We start from the raw sequence: 15019 nt of genomic DNA, 5'->3' as shown, positions 1-15019 counted from the left end.
GGAAATGGGATAGATCCCAGGAGGGTTTGGTTTATTTTGTTTTTACTTATATAATTTTCTAGCAAAATGAAGTTAAATCACATCTATTATTTTTGAATGCCAATCATTTCCTACAACTACATCAAACCATCTGTAAATTTAGGCTTCACAGAATATGTAATAAACTTGTTTTATTTTTGTCAAATAGCGTTAACTTAGTATTTAATAATAATGGAAAACACTTACTGAGCATATACTTTGTGGCAGGTCTATATTCTATGTGCATTGGCTCTTTTAAACCTCACAAACACCTTACGGAGAAGGTGTTCTTATTATCTCCTTTATTCAGGTGAGAAAACTGATCCATAAAGATAAAGTAAACTAAACCTAGTTTAGACAACAAGTATGTGACAGACCAGAGATTTGAACCCTGGTAGTTTAACAGTGGGACCTGTATTCCTGACAATTGAGCTAAACTAATCATTTTTTTTTATTATTATTCAAGAATGTTATATTATTTAGGATGCCTTTCGTTGCAAGTATCACCCTAACCTAAACTGGTGGAAACAATAAAAATAATTTACTGGCTCACATAATTAAAAAGACTGGAAATAGCACTTGCTTCAGGCAAGGCTTGATTTATTGGTTCAATGATGTCACTAAGAATCTAGTTTCCTTCAGTCTCAATGCTCTATTTTCCCAAGATGGATGCCAGCAGCTTCAGAAGAAAATGCTTCCTTATTCACATTCACCATGAAAAAGAGTGTCTAGGTTTCAGTATTTCATGCAAAAGTCTTGAGAATCCCTCCGAATAAGCCAGTTTACGTTGCTGACTGCCCCTGAATCAATCCCTGTGGTCAGGGAGATGAAATGCTCTTCAGCTTAGGCTGCATCGCGTGTGCTTCCCTGAAACCACAGAATCCCCAAATGGGTTTCTGGTGAAGGAGGACATAGATACTCCAAAAGCAAACTACAAATGTGTACAGAATATAGTATTTCTATATGGAAGTGTTTGTGGTATGAGACTCATTTACTATGATCTATATAATATATGCAATCTTATATTCTCTCTCTCTCTCTCTCTCTCTCTACCTGAAACCTTTCCTTGAAAATCAGTCTTTGAATTGAGAAAGATGCTATACAAAATGCTTGTTTTGGGGGTAATGTGAAGTTAGGAGCACTTATTCTAAAATTATCTTGTCAGGCTACCGTATAAGTAGTAACGGCTATTGAAACCAAGATTTACCAAAACAATTTCATTTTTGTAGACATTTGGAGCACTCAATAAAACAGAGAAAATCACATTTTATTTAAAATGATTTTTTAAAATCTTACTAACTGACATTGTTATCTATAGTTGTTATATGAATAATTTTTTTCTTTTGTGGTGTTTTTCCTTTTTATTCACACTCTTTTAGGAACTAAGTACTTCTCTGAGATATGGAGCTCACAAAGACTATAGTCTGACAAATTTCAATGCCAAGGTTATATTGGCAGCTTATGATGTGTAGGAATGAAATTCTTGTCCAAAGGAGACATACATGCTTCACGTGCTTCTATGCTTAAAAAGAAACACCATAAGAAAAACCCACCTCTGGATTCTCATGTCAAGGCTGAACCATTTACAAAGTACAGTAATAAGCATGCAAGTAGAAGAATAGACAAAAAGGATAAGTGACTTCTTCAGTCTTAATGCAGTTTATGGCATCCTAAACTGAAATCCTCACTCGCCCATCTCAATGTTACGAAAGATGACATAGGCAGTCTTGTTGCTCCTAAAAATTGTGAAAGAGAAAATAACCTTCCTGTAATTATGTAGAAAGACTGTCTCCTTTATGTCTGATGTTTCTACTTCAAATTAGTTGTAGTGATCTACTTGAATTAACTGTAGTGTTTTATAGATTTATACAACAGGAAATAAAAATACTTCATTGAATATATCTGTGAATATTAAACTTTTGGGCATTTTCTCCACTTGTTTAAAAAGGATAGAGATATAATGAAGCCATAAAATCTGAAAACTCCAAGTAGAAGATATCTTTCGAAATAACAATTGAGAAAATGAAAAGGAAAAACATTTCAGATAAAATGCTTTTCATACATTGGTATTTTTAAAAATAAACTTTTAGGGCGGTTTTGGATTTACGGAAAAAATTACAAAGATAGTGCAGAAAGTTCCCATGCACCTTATGCTCATTTTTTCATATTATTAACATCGTATTAGTATTGTATATTTGTTACAATTAATAAACCAATATTGACACATTATTATAAACTGAAGACCATAATTTATGCAGAGTTCTTTAGTTTTTAAAGTAAATTTTTATTTTAGAACAGTTTAACATATACATAATTATTGTGAAATAATACAGAGAATTCCAATATACTCTACACTGCATTTTCCCTATTATTGACATCTTATTACTAGTATGGTACATTCGTCACAATTAATGAACCAATTTTGATGCAATATTATTTAAAAAATCCATACTTCATGAAGATTTCCTCAGTTGTCCCCTGACGTCCTTTTTCTGTCCCGGGATCCCATCCAGGACACCATACTACATTCAGTCATGGTGTCTCCTTAGGCTCCACTTGGTTGTGACATTTCCTCAGACATTCCTTGTTTTTAACGACCCTGACAGTTTTGAGGATTATGGGTCAGGTATTTTGTAGAATGTTCCTCAGTTGGGAGTTTTCTAACATTTTCATCACGATTGGCCTGGATCTTTGAGTGTTGGGAAGGAAGACCACACAGCTAACATGCCATTCTCATCACAGTATATCAAGGGTACACATGACTTACCAGTGTTGATGTTAACCTTGGTCACCTGATTGAAGTAGTATTTGTCAGGCTTCTCTACCATAAAGTTACCCTTTTCCCCCGCTCCCTTTTCATGCTGTCTTCTTTGGAAAGAAGTTATTTTGCACAGCCCACACTTAAAAGTAGGGGAGTCATGGTCCACCTCTTGAAGGGCAGAGTATCTATACAAATTATTTGCAATTCTTCTGCACAGGAGACTTATCTCTTCTTTCTTTCTTTATTTTTATATCAATTTTATTTATTTACATTCATATTTTAAAAATACAATTAATCAAATAACATAGCACTTGCATAAAAATATTTATTTGAAAGAGTAGAACACATGGCCTAATACTCCAGCATTCAGGGTTAAATTGGTATTAATTGAAAATGTCCAGTATTCCAGAGAGGGCATAAGACTCCCCCTGGGTACAGACTTGCTTCATCTCTGCATTATGCTGTCTGTCAGATCTTTTCTAAAATCATTCTATTTCCTGTGTTTAACACTACATCATAGCGAAAATGGTTTGCAGAAGTCCACTATATGCTGGGTAAAGTAGAAAATACTTGTATTTGTTCAACTTGTTTCTCCCTGAACATTTATTAGCAACAACAACAGTAGAAGCAGCAATAACAACAAGAGTACTAGGTTTATTGAATGAGCCCCATTATGCTAAGCGTTTGACATACACCGAAATTTAAATCTTACCACAACTATATGAATTACAACTGATTATCCTCATTTTGAGGAAAAGGAAATCTTCAGAGTGTTAAGGAACTTGAGTAAGGTCACTAAGCTGGAAATAGCTAGGCTGAAATTTAAGATTTTTCTGATTCAAAATTTTAGGTTAACAGCTATTCTTTACTGCCTCAAGTTACTACATGGTGTTAAAGACTTTAAGTATTTCCCTTCTCAGTCTTTGACTGATTTTTTTTTTTTAAGTCTGCTATTCTACTCTCACCATTCCAGCTCTCTGATAATTTTAATTTTTCTCCTGCATAGCTTTCTGGTCTAATTATATCATGTATGAAATGCTGTAATAGAAATTTTTCGTTGTGTTTTGTTGCAAATGCATTAAAGTTTTATTATTTGGGACTAACATTGTATTGGCTGGCTGTTATTTTGTTTTTACAATAGTTTCTTGATGCCAAAATTTCATTAACTTTTTTTTTTTGTAAGGATGTTTGCCCTGAGTTAACATCCATTGCCAATCTTCTTCTTTTCTTTTTGTTAGAGAAAGATTAGCCTTGAGCTAACACCTATGGCAATATCTTCCTCTATTTTGTATGTGGGATGCCTCCACAGCATGGCTGATGAGTGGAGTAGGTCTGCACCTGGGATCCGGGCCTGTGAACCCAGGCCGCTGAAGCAGAGCACACGAAAAGGTGCTTTACCTACTCAGCCAGGGGACCGGCCCCTCCTTAACGTGTTGACAAGCCTATCCATTAGTCCATCCACCCAACTAATTACCATTGACCACCTTTATGTATCATGGAGAGATATAAGCTGAAAAAGATTGACTTTACCTTCAAGAAAACTTCTGGTGGATAGAAGTAAATATACATATCAAGATAGTACAATGAAAGAAGGTGGTAAAAATTATGACTAAGAGTTAAAGAGGTCAGGAAAAAGATTATTTTTGAATAGGAATATCAGAGAAGACATCTTGGAGGAGGTAACATTTAACTTAGTTCTTGAACAACTGGTAGGACTTGTGAACATGGAGGTGGATGTGAGCACAGTATAACGTAGAACTGACCTCCAGGATTCCACTTTCTTCTGGTTCTCTTTTCATCTCTCAGACACCTTTAGGTGTTCATCATCTTCTGCTTTCCTTTTAAATATAAAATGATTGGCTTCTCCCTGAAATTCTCTTCTCTTTGTTCTCTATATACACTTTGTGCTTTCAACTATCACTCACATGCTGAGAACTCCAGACCTTTCAATCCAACTGCCCTCAAAACATCTAAACACACATCTTAAACTCAGTATGGCAAAAATAACTCCTACTCATTTTCTTAGACATAAAATAATACCTAAAATCATTTACTTTTGAGTCAAGCATTCCTGGGTTTGAGTGAAACTTCTACCACATGCTACCTGAGAGTCTTTGGGAAAGTTAGTTAACCAATCTAAGTCTAATTTTTTACCCACATATTTTTGGACAGCTAATCTTTGATAAAGGAGTCAAGAACAGAGTGGAGGGAAGAAAGTCTCTTCATTAAATGGGGTTGGGAAAACTGGACAGCTACATGCAAAAGAATGAAAGTAGGCCATTATCTAACACCATACACAAAAATTAACTCAAAATGGATTAAAGACTTGAATGTAAGACCTGAAACCATAACACTCCTAGAAGAAAACTTAGGCAGTACGCTCTTTGGCATCTGTTTTAGGATCATATTTTTGAATATTAAGTCTCATCAGGCAAGGAAAACAGAAGAAAAAATAAGCAAATGGGACCACATCACACTAAAAGGCTTCTGCACAGCAAAAGAAACCATCAACAAAATGAAAAGACAACCTCCCAATTGGGAGAAGGTATTTGCAAATCATATATCCAATAAGGGGTTAATATCCAAAATATGTAAAGAACTCATACAACTCAACAACAAAAAAGCAAACGAACAATACCATCAAAAATGGACAGAGGATATGAACAAACATTTTTCCAAAGAAGATATACAGATGATCAACAGACAAGTGAAAAGATGGTCAACATCACTAATTATTAAGGAAATGCAAATCACAACTATAATGAGATATCACCTCACACCTGTCAGAATGGCTATAATTAACAAGACAAGGCATAAGAAGTGTGGGACAGGATGTGGAGAAAAGGGAACTCTCATATACGGCTGGTGGGAATTTAAAGTGGTGCAGCGTCTATGGAAAACAGTATGGAGCTTCCTGAAAAAATTAAGAATAGAACTAACATATGATCCAGCTATTCCACTTCTGGGTATTTATCTAAAAAACACGAAAACACTAATTCAAAAAGACATATGCACCCTAACGTTGATTGCAGCATTATTCACAATAGCTAACACCTGGAAGCAACCTAGTGTCCATCAGTGGATGAATGGATAAAGAAGATGTGATTTATATCTACAATGGAATACTACTCAGCCATAAAAAAGATGAAATCTTGCCATTTGTGACAACATGGATGGACATTGAGGGTATTAAACTAAATTAAATGTTCGATGGAGAAAGACAATTACCATATGACTTCACTCCTATGTAGAAGATAAATAAACAAACAAACACACAAATACAGAGAACAGACTGGTGGTTACCAGAAGGGAAGAGGGTGGGGAGAGGGTGAAAGGGGCCCATTTGTATGATAACAGATGACAACTAGACTTTTGGTGGTGAACATCATACAGTGTATACAGAAGTCAAAATATAATGATGGACACGTGAAATTTATATAGCATTATAAACCAATGTGACCACAATAAAAATAGTAACCTCATTTTTTTTTAACATTAAGACAAATAGCAATTGTGCCTACTTTATTTAGATGTTATAAAAATTAAATGAGATAATGAATGTCTAAACTGTCAATGCTAGTTGTTGTTGTTGTTATTAAAACTTATGCAATTTTAGTAAAGGATGTCACCATCCACTTGCTTAAGCAAACCCCAAACTTAGCAATGAAACTCTTTCATACAACCTTCCATCACTGCTGTCAATTCTTTGTTCTAAATGTCTCTTTTCTATGCCTTCTTCTCTGTCTCTACTCGCTATTTCCTTAGTTCAGGCTTTCTTCCTCTAATTACAGTTGATTACGGCTGGTTTTCCTGCATTAGATAATGTTCCGATTTAATTAATACGCTACATTATTGCTAGAGTAATGTTCCAAATATTCAAACTTGATTTTTCTCCTCTGCTTTAATCAGTGGCTCCATATTATTTAGGAATTGAAGTCCAGACTCTTTAACATGATCTGGCCTCTGCTATAACCTCCTGAATGATCCCTAATAAACCCACAACCCTAAACACCATAGTTCCCAAATCTACCCCCATCAACATGGTACTTATTTTTCTCCCAACATTCCATACTGTTTCACATGTCTATTTCTTGGAACCTTCTTCTGGCAATGTCTTCTCCATCTATGCTACAATGCGAGGAGCAAGTCCTCACATTTCAAAAGTCTTTTCTACAACACCTTTTAAGACAGACCCAGCAACTTTTGAGTCTCCACTGCAAACTTTACATGCTGTTTCCACATTACCTCAACTTCCTGTTGCATTTATTTATTTACAAGCCTTTCTCTCCCAGCAGACTACACATCTTTTGAGGGCAGGAATCTTGCATCTAATTTTGTATTCATTCTCAGATCCTAGTAAAGTGCTTGTCGTGTAATAGGTACGTGATAAAGTCTTGTATGAATCATTGAATAAATTGGTGTCCAAATGATCAAAGTTTACTCATTTCCTCACACTTCTGTCAATTCATATTAATTCCTAACAACTTATCTATTTTTGAAATTTGATACTTTGCTAGATAGAGAAGTTTGTCACTGGAAACTCAGAGAATTCTGGATTCTTTAGCTACCAGATATTTATACTGGTGGTGTTTATCACTACCACAAAGTGCGGCTCTAGACACGTCTTCATTCGTCTCAGCCCATCACGTGTTGTTTCTAAACTAGGTCCCCACCTATGTCGAAAGAGCTCCAGCCGATACCATGGTGACTCCATCTCTCTGACATATATTTAGGAAAGAAAACTTGCCTAGGGTTTTCCTCCATCTGACATAGAATTCAAAAATAAGTTTAAATTTGACAGACAGAAGCTAGTAAAGATGTGCATTATCTTCTTAATTTAGCCTGTCACCAGGTACACCACAATGCAATTACTCATTTATTAAGAACTAAAATGAAGACAAAGATCATTTAATTTTAATTGCCTCTGATGCTCACCATATTGTCACTTGTTACTGGCTCACTATGGCTGCCCAGCTAGAATTTCTGTTTCATGCAAACAACAGGACTAAATTGAATTACATAAAAAGAAGCTACACACTGACTCCCAGCAGTATGTTTTGACAATACATTTTGTCTCTATAAATGATTTCAGATGCTGTAGTCAAAAGCCTTGACTGCAAATAATGGGTTCATAAAACCTATCTTTAAAATTTTACCTGACAGTAATGCCGTGCAAATATCTGCACTTCTAGCTCACCTTCTCCGCTTGTTTACATCAGGATTTTAATAGAATGGCTGTCACAGAACAACGGCTAAAGGCCACTGTTTGATAAGTTGCTGTAAAAACACACTGTTTAAAATGAGAATTTCCTTCTTAAATTCAGCTAGCATAAAAGGTGATGGTGGTGGTGGTTAGAAAAATATTGAAGAAACATGTTTTCTTGGAGGACCTCAATAAAATTCTCAGAGTTAAGTGACATTCTAAATAGCGATGACTTTCAGAATGTGAGTTTTGGGTTGCTAAAGCGGCATCTGGCCCAAAGCACCTCACGTAGTAGATTCTTCAATAATTACACTGCCTGTTCTTTACAAATGTAGCTTCACCGGGTCCGAATTTTGCTCTGGTATATTTAAATCTATCGAATAAAAACATAAATTATTTCCACAATGAAATTGCATTAGTATTCTGAAAGCAACTTAATATACACTGCTATATATGTTTTGCTTATTTGCTCCTAAATCTTTGCTATGAGGAAACAAATAAGCCCTCAATAATGAACTTAAGTTTTATTTAGTGCTTACTATGTGGCTTGCAAGGTGCTACACACTTTATATGGATTATCTTATTTAACCTCATCAATCTGATGAGGAAGGTATTGTTAATGAAGAATCTGAGAAGCTCTTCTATTCTTAAAATTAATTTTTTCCATTTCACTAGAAAATGTTATCTAGTTATAATACCACAATGCTAGAGTCATATATGTGCAACCTTCAATGTCTTCACAGAATTACTTTTCTTTTACTTCTCAACAGCACGTTTGGATGTGGGGTTTTTTTCTCATTGGAACATGTTTCAGCATCCGATGCTTTTATAAAAACCCTGCAACTTCTTTTAATATCACAAAATTCAGCTTCAGTTTTAACAAGGTGAATTCCACACCTGTTTTAGTTTGGTTTTTCAGTTCTGTGAAATAAACAGCAACAGTGTTAGCATTACCTACTTTATAAGAATTTACAATTGTCTATTATTTTAAATATCAAGCACTAGTTGCCATCATAGTAAGAATTTGAAAATGCTAAAAACTAATCCTAGACTCCCATATTTTTGTCAAGAGTGGACTCTATCCTTCCATTTTATTTTCTGCCTTCAAAATGAGTGTGCTGATTCTTAATCATTTCAATCTGTGTTCTTCAATCCAACCTTTTTTTCCAAAGAAATTTGTTTCTTTGCAAGAGTTCTCAGGATGATGTCAAACGCAAATTGGTTCTAAATGACATTCTCTTTCTTGGCAAACTCTTTCCACACTGCTAGAGAACTTTTGTAGATTGAAATTATTGAGATTATTTTAACTCTCTTTTATTCTAAGTAAATTAAATTCTCTGTCTTGTTCTCTCTTGCTCATTTTATTTCATCAGTGTCTATAATTTGAAAATAGGAAGGAAATTAGATTTTGGCCAGCAATGAGATGATATTTCAGGGATTACAGCATCCCTTGTGATATTAAAGACCTACTGTATTGAAGAAGAAATGACAATCCATTTTTCATCAGTCTTATTTCATATTATTGCCTGATGTATGTGTTCCAAATCTATGCTACTTTTACACAATCCCTAGGAAAGACCTCAATGAATCAGCATGTGCAAACGCTTGAATCTTGAGATTGAGACAGCATAAGATATGCAGCCCTGAAACTATTTTGCCATTCAGAGCGCATCATTTCTTCACCACAGGGGGAAACTACAGAAAATATTGCATTCGACACTCTCATAGCAGTACTTGTTTGTGCTCTTGCTTAGGAAAAATGTTACAGTTATTCTCACACTCCTACCATTTCTGAGAATTGAAGAACCATAGCGTTAGAAATGAAGTGCATCTTAGATATGATTTAGTTATTCAGAGGGACTAAAGTGTGCCTCCAGTGTTTGTCCACATGAAAACCCAGGAGGTCAATAAATTAGGGGGACCCAAATTGAGCCTCTTTTTCGTTTTGCTCTGATCTCACGTATGAGACATCAAACATGGTCATTTGTATCCCTGGACTCTAGATGCAATTGGAACAAAAGCAAAAGTTACCCTCCTTCTCCTTCCTCCACCCCAGTCACTCTTTTCAGGACCTGAGACTCTTCTCTCTCAGTGTTTCCCTCAGGTCAGGTGCTTTCATTGTGAACAAATCTATGAGGACCACGAGACGAGCATTAAGCAAGGATGGTAGCAATGTGTTACTGTACCTTGGGCTTTATAACTTGGAGCAAATTATATAGTTGCTTTAAACCTCACTTTGACCATCTGTAAAATCCAGGTAATAATGATACTTATTGATAGTAAAGTTTGAGGAATTTAGCGTGCTAATTCATGGAATGCATTTGTCCCAAACGTAGAAATCCTCAACAGATATTAAACGCTTCTGTTAGATTTACTACAATGTGTCTGGAGAATGTGTATGGCTGGAAGTGAAGATGTATGGTTTCTTGACATACAGTTTAGCGTTTCTCAAAAATCGGTAACGTACAAGTTCCTATTTTAAATTTTAGTTTTCAAGTAAATATTTTATTGAATTATAACATCTGCAGAAAAGTGAATCATGTGTGCTAATTAAAATTTTCATAAAATAAATATATCTTTGAATTCATCACCTAAATCAAGACATAGGACATAAATTGGTTCCCTCCTGTGTCCTCAGTCACTACTCTCCTAATTACCATCTATTGGTTTGCCTGTTTTGGACCATTCTCTGAATGGAATTTCTGTGGATGGAATTTGGGTCCGGCTTGTGTTTATAGGATTGATTCATATTGTTAGGTGTATCAGTATATGTCCATTCTCATCACATGAAAGTATCACAAATTATCTATCCATTCTAAAGGTGCTAGTCCTTTGGATTGTTTTCAGTTTTGGGTTATTATGAATGCTGTGAACATTCTTTGATGTGTCTCTTGGTGCACATAGATATGCCGTTCTCTTGGATAGAAACCCAGGAGTGGAATTGCTGGGTTGCAGGTTATGTGTATTCTCAGCATGAGTAGACGCTGCTAAAGAGTCTTCTGAAATTTACACTCCCACTGGTAGAATATGGGTGTTACATTTGCTCTACATATTGCAAACATATACTATTATTTTCAAATTGTTAACTTTCAAATGTGAATCTTTTTGTTCAGCGTGTGCTAGTAGGATCTCATGGTTCATTTCTCTGAAAAAGTCTAGTTCTTTTTTTTCATGTTTCATTGGCCAAAGGTTTCTTGTTTTGGAAAATGCCTGTTGAATTTTTGTCCATATTTCTTCTATTGGGTTACTATTTTTCTCATTGAATTTTAGGAGTTCTTTATACATTTGCATACAAATTTTTTATATATATATTTATTATATATATATACATATCTATGTATAGCGAATATATTTTCCCCCTGAGTAGCCTGCCTTTCACTTTCTTAATGATATCTTTTGATAAATAGAAGTCTTTAATTTTAAAGAAGTCAAATTTATCTGTCTTTTCCCTTATAGTTAGTACACTTTGCTGTTCTGATTTAGATGTATTTGACTTCCTCAAGGGTATGAAGATATGCTCCTATGTCACCTTCTAGGTGGCTATATTGTTTTTCCCTCCAATTTTAGGTCTACAATTTAGGTGGAAATAATTTTTGGATATGATATAAAGCAGAGCTCAAGATTTCTTTTTCCCCATGGATATACAGTTGACCAAGGATCTTTTGTTAAGATGACACCCTTTCCTCACTGCACTGCACTGTCATATTTGTCACAAATTAGGTGACCATCTATGTGTGGAACTATATCTAAACTCTATTCTAATCCATTTCTCTATATGTCTAACCTTGCACATACTGTAGTATATCGTTACACAGCATCTTAATTTCTGTACTTTATAATTAATCTCAGTAGCTGAAAGTGTGAGTTTCCAACTTTGTTCTTGGTAGGGTTTCCTTGGCGATTACTGACCCTTTGTTTTCCATAAAATATTTTAGAATCAGCCTGTCAATATCCAGAAACTAAACTTGTTGGGGTTTTGATTGGGATCACATTAAAACTTTGCAGAAAGAAGTTAAAGGAGATCTAAATTAAATGGAAAACTATAACATGCTGATGAATTGGAAGACTCAATTCTGCCCTAGATTGCTCTGTATATTTTGAGTTTTTAATGTAGAGAACTGGTATATCTTTTTGTTAGATTTTTTCCTGTATATTTTATGCATTAAGCTAATAAATTTAACATTCAAATTTTCATTTTATAATGTTTTTGGTGGCGTATATAAATACAGTTGATTTTTGTACTGAATTTGTATCCAGGGAGAGAACAAAATTTACTTCTTACTTTATTAGTATTCTAATACTATATCTGTAGATTCTTTTGGATTTTCTATATGCATAGTAATGTCAACTGCAAATAATGGTTTTAAGTATTCCATTCCAATGCTCCTGCCATTCATTTATTTGTTTATGCATCTGTTCATTCATTACCTATTTTGTAGTATTGCATAGGCTAGAAACTCCAGTGCAATATTGACCAGAAGTGGTAATTAAAGATATGTTTGTCTTTTTCCTTAGTCCAAGAAGTAAAATCTTGCTGTAGTTTTTTGTACTTTAAAAAACCAGTTTATTGATGTTCCCCTCTCTTTCTAATTTCCTAACAGTTTTTATGATGAATGTGTATAGAGATAACCATATAATTCTTCTTTGTTATTGTGTGTATTGAAATAGTCATATGATTTTCTCTTATTTATTCTTTTGATATGGGGTAGTAAATTAAATTATTTTTGCATCCCTGGAATAAATCTAATTGGTTGTGATATACTATGTTCTTATGTGTCACTGGATCTGATCGGCTAATATGTTCTTTAGAATTTTTGAACTGTTTTGAGAAAGATTGGCCTATAATTTTCATTTCTTGTCATATGTATTTGTTTCTTTTCTTGCTGTTGGAACAAACTTACCACAATGCAGTGGCTTAAAACTACACAAACTTTATTCTTCAGTTTTGTAGGTCAGAAGTTGAGCACAGTCTCACCAAGCTCAAGTCCAGATGTGGTCAGTCTGTATTCTTTCCAGAAGGCTCTAGGAGAGAAACTGCCTCTTGCTCATTTAGATTGTTAGCAGAGCTCAGTTCCTTGCAGCTGTAGGACTGAGGTCCCCATTTTCTTGTTGGCTGTAAAGTAAGGGTTGATTTCCACTTCTAGAGGCCACCACGTTCCTTGGAGCATGGCCCCCTTCCTTGATCTTCAAACCAATAACGGCAGGTCAAGCCCTTGTTGCGTCTCATCTCTCTGACCCGCTCTTCTCCCTTCCTCTCCCACTTTAAAGGACTCATGTGATTAGGTTGTGCCCACCCAGATAATTCAGGATAATCTTTTTGTCTCAAAGTCCTTAACCTTAACCACATTTGCAAAGACTCTTTCGCCATATAAAACAACATATTTACAGGTTCCAGGGGTTAGGGCACTGGCAGTCTTTAGGACGTCATTATTCTGCCTACTCCATTCTGCCTTTCTCAGGTTTTAGTTTTAAGATTTTGCAGGCCATAAAACAACTTGGGAAGTGTTCTTTCTTTCGCTGTTCTCTAGAAGTGTTTCTGGAAGATATAGAACAATTCAATTTTTCATTTTTCTTGTTGTATCAGTTTTGGTAAGTTGCAGTTTTCAAGGAGTTTGCTATTTCATTGACTTTTAAAATTTATTGGGATAAAGTTGTTTATGCTATCTTTTTAATATTTGTAGGATCTATAATGATGTCTCTTTTTTCATTCCTGACATTAGTATTTTGTGCCTTCTCTCTTTTCTTAGCCAGTCTTGCTAGGACTTTATGAATCTTATTTATCTTTTTGGAGAATCAACTTTTGGCTTTGTTGATTTTTGTTGTATGTTTTTTCTTTTAGCAATCTTATTAGTTTATTAATTTCTTTTTCTACTTTATTGGTCTTTTTTTAACTTCTTGAGATGAATACTTAAATCATTGTTTTCTAGCCTTAATTCTTTTCTCATGTCTGTATTCAAGGCTATACATTTTCTTTTAAGGTAAGCTTTAGTTATATTTCACATGTTTGTTGTGTCATATTTTCATATGTTTTATTTCAAAATATTTTTAATTTTCATTGTTTCTTTTTTGGCACACAAGTGATTTAGAATTATTTTGTTCAAATTTTAGCCAGTTGAAGACTTTTTATTTATGTTTTTAACTAATGATTTCCAGCTTAAAATTACTGTGGTCAGAGAATATATGCTAATTATTTAGTTCCTTGACATTTGTTGAGCTTTAATGGCCCCACAGAGAACAATTGTTTTTAAATGTTCACTTGAAAAGAATGCATATTCTATCTTCATTGGGTTCAGTGGTCTATATATGTCAATTAGGTCAAAGTTGTTAATCATGCCGTTCAGATCTGCTATATTCTTACTGAATTTTTGAGTGCTTATTTTGCAGATGGAAGTATGTTTATCATTCACTCTGAATGTGGACTTTTCTGTTTCCTCTTTTAGTTCTGTCAATTTTTGTCTTATAAATTGTAAAAGGATTGTACTGGATGCATACAAACTTAGAATAGTTCAATCTTCCCTGTGGATTAGCTCCTTTACCTTGATTAAATATTTCTCTTTATTCCTAATAATACTTCTTTTCTTAAAATTTATTCTATCTGATGTTAGTGTATCATCATTAGCTTACTTTCAGTTGGTATGAACATGATAATTCTTTCTTCCATCCTTTCACATTTAACCATTCGATGTCCTTATCAAAGTTTCCTTCTTTCTACATCATTACTAAAGTTGAGTCTGTAGTAAGCACTCCAAGTTTGAGTTTCATTTTTCATCCAGACAATATTAGCCTTTAATTGGAATATTTAGTTTGTCTACATTTAAGTTAATTAGTTACATTTGAGTTTAAACCTACAATCTTTAATTTGTTCAACCTCTTCTTTATTCTTTTTTTCTCACTTTTATTTTTTTTGATTAATCATATATTGCTATTACATCCTCAGCTCATTAACTTGTTATTTATTCTTTTACTAATAGTTGAATAATTAAAACACATATGTTTGACTTTTTAGCATCTTACATACATTAGTGCCTTTACACTTC

The sequence above is a fragment of the Equus przewalskii genome, chromosome 17 (genome assembly GCF_037783145.1).
Source record: "Equus przewalskii isolate Varuska chromosome 17, EquPr2, whole genome shotgun sequence".
NCBI lineage: Eukaryota > Metazoa > Chordata > Mammalia > Perissodactyla > Equidae > Equus > Equus przewalskii.
The sequence above is the reverse complement of the archived record's forward strand: the minus strand, read 5'-3'. Positions refer to the sequence as shown.